At 42.9% G+C, this 6,133-nt stretch overlaps 1 protein-coding gene across 1 annotated transcript in view; it reads right to left on the minus strand.

Annotated features, from left to right (window-relative positions):
* Window positions 1-6,133, minus strand: part of LOC120434305 (zinc finger protein 570-like) — a 488,395-nt gene that overhangs the window by 200,454 nt on the left and 281,808 nt on the right. The window lies entirely within an intron of this gene.

A 6,133-nucleotide genomic window follows, 5' to 3' on the forward strand; every position in this document is an offset into this window, starting at 1 on the left:
GCTCTATCACAGCTGTAAACATAGATGCAACATATGTTTCACACTCTGTCACCACCACAGAGGTTCAGCCGTGAAATGCAGCGACTGTAACCGAGTCTGCAAATCACAACACTGTTACCAACAACACAAATTACCAGAAATAAAACACAACATGGTCCCATGTGACAATATGAAGCATTGCATGAGTTGTGGTGTCACATATAAAGAATCAAAGAAATCACCACACAGATGTGTCCATCCTAAATGCGAGCACTGCCGCGAGCCTAAATTAGCCGGGGACTCTGAGCATCAGTGTTTCATACAGCCTGTTGAACAACAGAAGCCTTGTGATAAATATATTTTATATGATTTTGAGACACGGTATCACAACGGCAGACATGAGGCCAACTTTGTGTGTGCGTCTGATCTGAAGGGCAACAAGTTCTCATTTAATACGTTAAAATGTGTGGCAGCGTTTGTGCAGCATTACAGACGCCCGAGGTTTCGTGGGTACACATTCATAGCACATAACGCATCCGGATTCGATAATTACATACTTTTGGAGTACTTTGTCAAGCAATGTATAACACCTACCGTCACAATGAGAGGGAGTCGTGTGATTTTGATGCATGACAAGGAGTATGACCAGCAGTGGATTGATTCATTCAGCTTTTTGCCCATGGGTCTTGCCAAAATTCCCTCTGCCTTAGGTTTTCAAGACCTACAGAAGGGCCATTTCCCACACAGATTCAACACTAGGGATAACGAGTATTATGTTGGCCCATACCCAGACCCCTCCTTCTATGGCTATGAGCTCATGTCTGAAAGTAGTAAGGCAAGTTTCATGGAATGGTACCAGACTGCCTCACAGAACACCTTTGATTTTCAGGCTGAACTCAGGCGCTACTGTGTTAACGATGTTGATGTCCTGCGTAAAGCATGCAACATATATCGTGACACTCTACTGGGTTGTACACAAGTTGATCCATTCATGCACACCACCCTGGCTGCATTCAGTATGGGTGTGTATAAAACACTGTTTCTGCCTAGAGACACGCTCACTCTCACGTATGATGGTGCATACGTTGACCAGAATAAGACGTTTTCAAACGTCTCTATTGAATGGCTTCAATATGTGTCCCACACCACCAGCAGAGTGATAAAACACGATCTCAGAGGAGGTGAACAGAGGGTTGGGCCATATTTTGTGGACGGCTTTGACCCCACAAGTAACACGGCTTACGAATTTGCAGGATGTTTTCACCACGTCATGGTGTGTTCAGCAATCCTGCTGAATTGTGTTCTAGTCCCATCGACTGTGTACAAGCGTACAAACAGGCGAATGGCAGGGATGAATCGGTCTGTCTTGAGCCTTATCATCACATCGTCATAGTAGGTGTCAAAGAAATACTCGGACAATTCGTGCAAGCAACTGTGTTGCACCTGACTGGGATGAGATGTTTGACATCCGTAGCATGTATCCTGTAGAAAGTCAATTAGCGCCAACATCACCAGGTGGTGGGTTGCAAGCTTGATGTCGATTATGGTTTCCTCACACAGCCCCGATCCTGTAGGATCCTGCAGCAGCTGTGGAGAGGGGGGAGGAGGTGGTGGGGTCTGGATTAACAGCGATGGGGGCGAGGAGTCTGGTGTGTCTGTGAGGTCCCACGGTTGCATGTCTCCCTCTGAAAAAATGAGAAGAATAAAAAAAAATGTTATATTTTGTTGCATAGATACACACACACACACACACACACACGCACACACGCACACACACACACATATTTAACCTACCATTTGGTTCATTTAGTTGTCGGCCGGCCTTATGATTTTAGGTTTGCACAGGGTAGAAGGCAAGACAGTCTTCGGGCAAGTCGCAAAATCATCAAAAATAAGGCGTTTTCTAATACCCTCGTACGCAGTGTTGAGTCTATCTCTCTTGATGGCATCGTCAACCCTGCTAAACATACGTAGCATAGCTCTCCAGTCGCACCACTGTATAAAAAACATATCCTTAAATCATGTAGTGCGCTCTTCTATGCTCAGAGGGTAAGGATTTAACCTCCAGTTTTCAACTCCTCTGGCAGCTATAAAACTTTCCCTGTCATCACATACACTGAGAAAAATAAAGTCATCGGGGCTACGGTTAAAACGATCAGCCTCGACCCTGTAAAGCTCAGGGCCTGTTGGACTGTTCCACTGGGAAACATACAGCATCTCTGGGAAGCCCACATTGTCTAAGTCCGCACAAACAACAGTGCGAAAGAGTTTCCAGTTTCTAGTAGACATGCGTTGTGACTCCCCCCAAAAGACTCCCTCACCACAATCTACACGAAGTATAACTGCTCCATTGGTATATTTAACGGTATACACATACCCATTACTGCCTCGATATTCTAACTTAAATTCAGTCCCATCTACGACGTTTTCACAGCGTTGCTTTTTGCGATGAGGGCCCCGGCATACGCCTGTAGACGTACCTAGAGCGGCTGTGGCTTGGGCGATGTCCTGGCTGCTCGTCATGGTTGATACAGATGTCATCCTGCACTCCTTAGTTAGAGGTGTTCTTTAGGTTGCGCTGTTGATGCTCCAAATGGCGAAAGAGTCCGTTTTATATGTATTGGACCAGCCCACTAGGAGGTGTCATTACCACCCCAGGGGGTTGGCCTTGGTTTCAGTTGGCCTCTGAGATGGCAAAAAAAGTATACAGTGGCTTGCAAAAGTATTCGGCCCGCTTGAACTTTTCCACATTTTGTCACATTACAGCCACAAACATGAATCAATTTTATCGGAATTCCAGGTGAAAGACCAATACAAAGTGGTGTACACGTGAGAAGTGGAACGAAAATCATACATGATTCCAAACATTTTTTACAAATAAATAACTGAAACGTGGGGTGTGCGTAATTATTCAGCCCCCTGAGTCAATACTTTGTAGAACCACCTTTTGCTGCAATTCCAGCTGCCAGTCTTTTAGGGTATGTCTCTACCAGCTTTGCACATCTACAGACTGAAATCCTTGCCCATTCTTCTTTGCAAAACAGCTCCAGCTCAGTCAGATTAGATGGACAGCGTTTGTGAACAGCAGTTTTCAGATCTTGCCACAGATTCTCGATTGGATTTAGATCTGGACTTTGACTGGGCCATTCTAACACATGGATATGTTTTGTTTTAAACCATTCCATTGTTGCCCTGGCTTTATGTTTAGGGTTGTTGTCCTGCTGGAAGGTGAACCTCCGCCCCAGTCTCAAGTCTTTTGCAGACTCCAAGAGGTTTGTGTAGAACCAGCTGTAAAACTCAGAAACCAGTCTTACTTGTTATCATCTATCGTCCACCTGGGCCTTACACAGAGTTTCTCTCTGATTTCTCAGACTTTTTATCTGATTTAGTGCTCAGCTCAGATAAAATAATTATTGTGGGTGATTTTAACATCCATGTAGATGCTAAAAATGACAGCCTCAACATGGCATTTAATCTGTTATTAGACTCAATTGGCTTCTCTCAAAATGTAAAAGAACCCACCCACCACTTTAATCACACTCTAGATCTTGTTTTAACATATGGCATAGAAACTGAACATTTAACAGTGTTTCCTGAAAACCCTCTGCTGTCTGATCATTTCCTGATAACATTTACATTTACAATAATTGATTACACAGCAGTGGAGAGTAGACTTTATCAAAGTAGATGTCTTTCCGAAAGTGCTGTAACTAAGTTTAAGAATATAATCCACCCACTGTTATCATCTTCAATGGCCTGTACCAACATAGAGCAGAGCAGCTATCTGAACGCTACTCCAACAGAGGTCGATTATCTTGTTAATAATTTTACCTCCTCACTACGCACGACTCTGGATACTGTAGCTCCTGTGAAAACTAAGGCCTCAAATCCAAAGTCCCTGACTCCGTGGTATAATTCTCAAACACGTAGCCTAAAGCAGATAACTCGTAAGCTGGAGAGGAAATGGCGTGTCACAAATTTAGAGGATCATCATTTAGCCTGGAGAAATAGTTTGCTGCTTTATAAGAAAGCCCTCCGCAAAGCCAGAACATCTTACTATTCGTCACTGATTGAAGAAAATAAGAACAACCCCAGGTTTCTCTTCAGCACTGTAGCCAGGCTGACAAAAGTCAGAGCTCTACTGAGCCAACAATCCCTTTAACGTTAACTAGTAATGACTTCATGAACTTCTTCACAAATAAAATTTTTATCATTAGAGAAAAAATTACCAATAATCATCCCACAGATGTAATATTATCTACAGCTACTTTTAGTACCATCAATGTTAAGTTAGACTCTTTTCTCCAATTGATCTTTCTGAGTTAACTTCAATAATTAATTCCTCCAAACCATCAACGTGTCTTTTAGACCCCATTCCTACAAAACTGCTCAAAGAAGTCCTGCCATTAATTAATGCTTCAATCTTAAATATGATCAACCTATCTCTAATAATCGGCTATGTACCACAGGCCTTCAAGGTGGCTGTAGTTAAACCTTTACTTAAAAAGCCATCTCTAGACCCAGCTGTCTTAGCTAATTATAGGCCAATCTCCAACCTTCCTTTCATATCAAAAATCCTTGAAAGAGTAGTTGTCAAACAGCTAACAGATCATCTCCAGAGGAATGGCTTATTTGAAGAGTTTCAGTCAGGTTTCAGAGCTCATCACAGCACAGAAACAGCTTTAGTGAAGGTTACAAATGATCTTCTTATGGCCTCTGACAGTGGACTCATCTCTGTGCTTGTCCTGCTAGACCTCAGTGCTGCGTTCGATACTGTTGACCATAATATCCTATTAGAGCGATTAGAACATGCTGTAGGTATTACAGGTACTGCACTGCAGTGGTTTGTATCATATCTATCTAATAGACTCCAATTTGTACATGTAAATGGAGAGTCCTCTTCACACACTAAGGTCAATTATGGAGTTCCACAGGGTTCAGTGCTAGGACCAATTCTATTTACATTATACATGCTTCCCTTAGGCAGCATCATTAGAAGACATAGCATAAATTTTCACTGCTATGCAGATGACACGCAGCTCTATCTATCCATGAAGCCAGGTAACACACACCAATTAGTTAAACTGCAGGAATGTCTTAAAGACATAAAGACCTGGATGGCCGCTAACTTTCTGCTTCTTAATTCAGATAAAACTGAGGTTATTGTACTCGGCCCTGAAAATCTTAGAAATATGGTATCTAAGCAGATTCTTACTCTGGATGGCATTACCTTGGCCTCCAGTAATGCTGTGAGGAACCTTGAGTCATTTTTGACCAGGACATGTCCTTCAACGCACATATTAAACAAATATGTAAGACTGCTTTCTTCCATTTGCGCAACATCTCTAAAATTAGAAATATCCTGTCTCAGAGTGATGCTGAAAACTAGTTCATGCATTTATTACTTCCAGGCTGGACTACTGTAATTCTTTATTATCAGGATGTCCTAAAACTCGCTGAAAAGCCTTCAGCTAATCCAAAATGCTGCAGCAAGGGTACTGACAGGGACTAGAAAAGAGAGCATATTTCTCCTGCTTTGGCTTCCTTCATTGGCTTCCTGTTAAATCCAGAATTGAATTCAAAATCCTGCTCCTCACATACAAGGTCTTAAATAATCAGGCCCCATCTTATCTTAATGACCTTGTAGTACCATATCACCCTATTAGAGCACTTCGCTCTTGCACTGCAGGCCTACTTGTTGTTCCTAGAGTATTTAAAAGTAGAATGGGAGGCAGAGCCTTCAGTTTTCAGGCCCTCTTCTGTGGAACCAGCTTCCAGTTTGGATTCGGGAGACAGACACTATCTCTACTTTCAAGATTAGGCTTAAAACTTTCCTTTTGCTAAAGCATATAGTTAGGGCTGGACCAGGTGACCCTGAATCCTCCCTTAGTTATGCTGCAATAGACGAGGCTGCCGGGGATTCCCATGATGCATTGAGTTTTTCCTTCCAGTCACCTTTCTCACTCACTATGTGCTAATAGACCTCTCTGCATCGAATCATATCTGTTATTAATCTCTGTCTCTCTTCCACAGCATGTCTTTCATCCTGTTTTCCTTCTTTCACCCCAACCGGTCGCAGCAGATGGCCGCCTCCCTGAGCCTGGTTCTGCCGGAGGTTTCTTCCTGTTAAAGGGAGTTTTTCCTTCCCACTGTC

Source organism: Oreochromis aureus, linkage group 18 (genome assembly GCF_013358895.1).
Source record: "Oreochromis aureus strain Israel breed Guangdong linkage group 18, ZZ_aureus, whole genome shotgun sequence".
Lineage (NCBI taxonomy): Eukaryota > Metazoa > Chordata > Actinopteri > Cichliformes > Cichlidae > Oreochromis > Oreochromis aureus.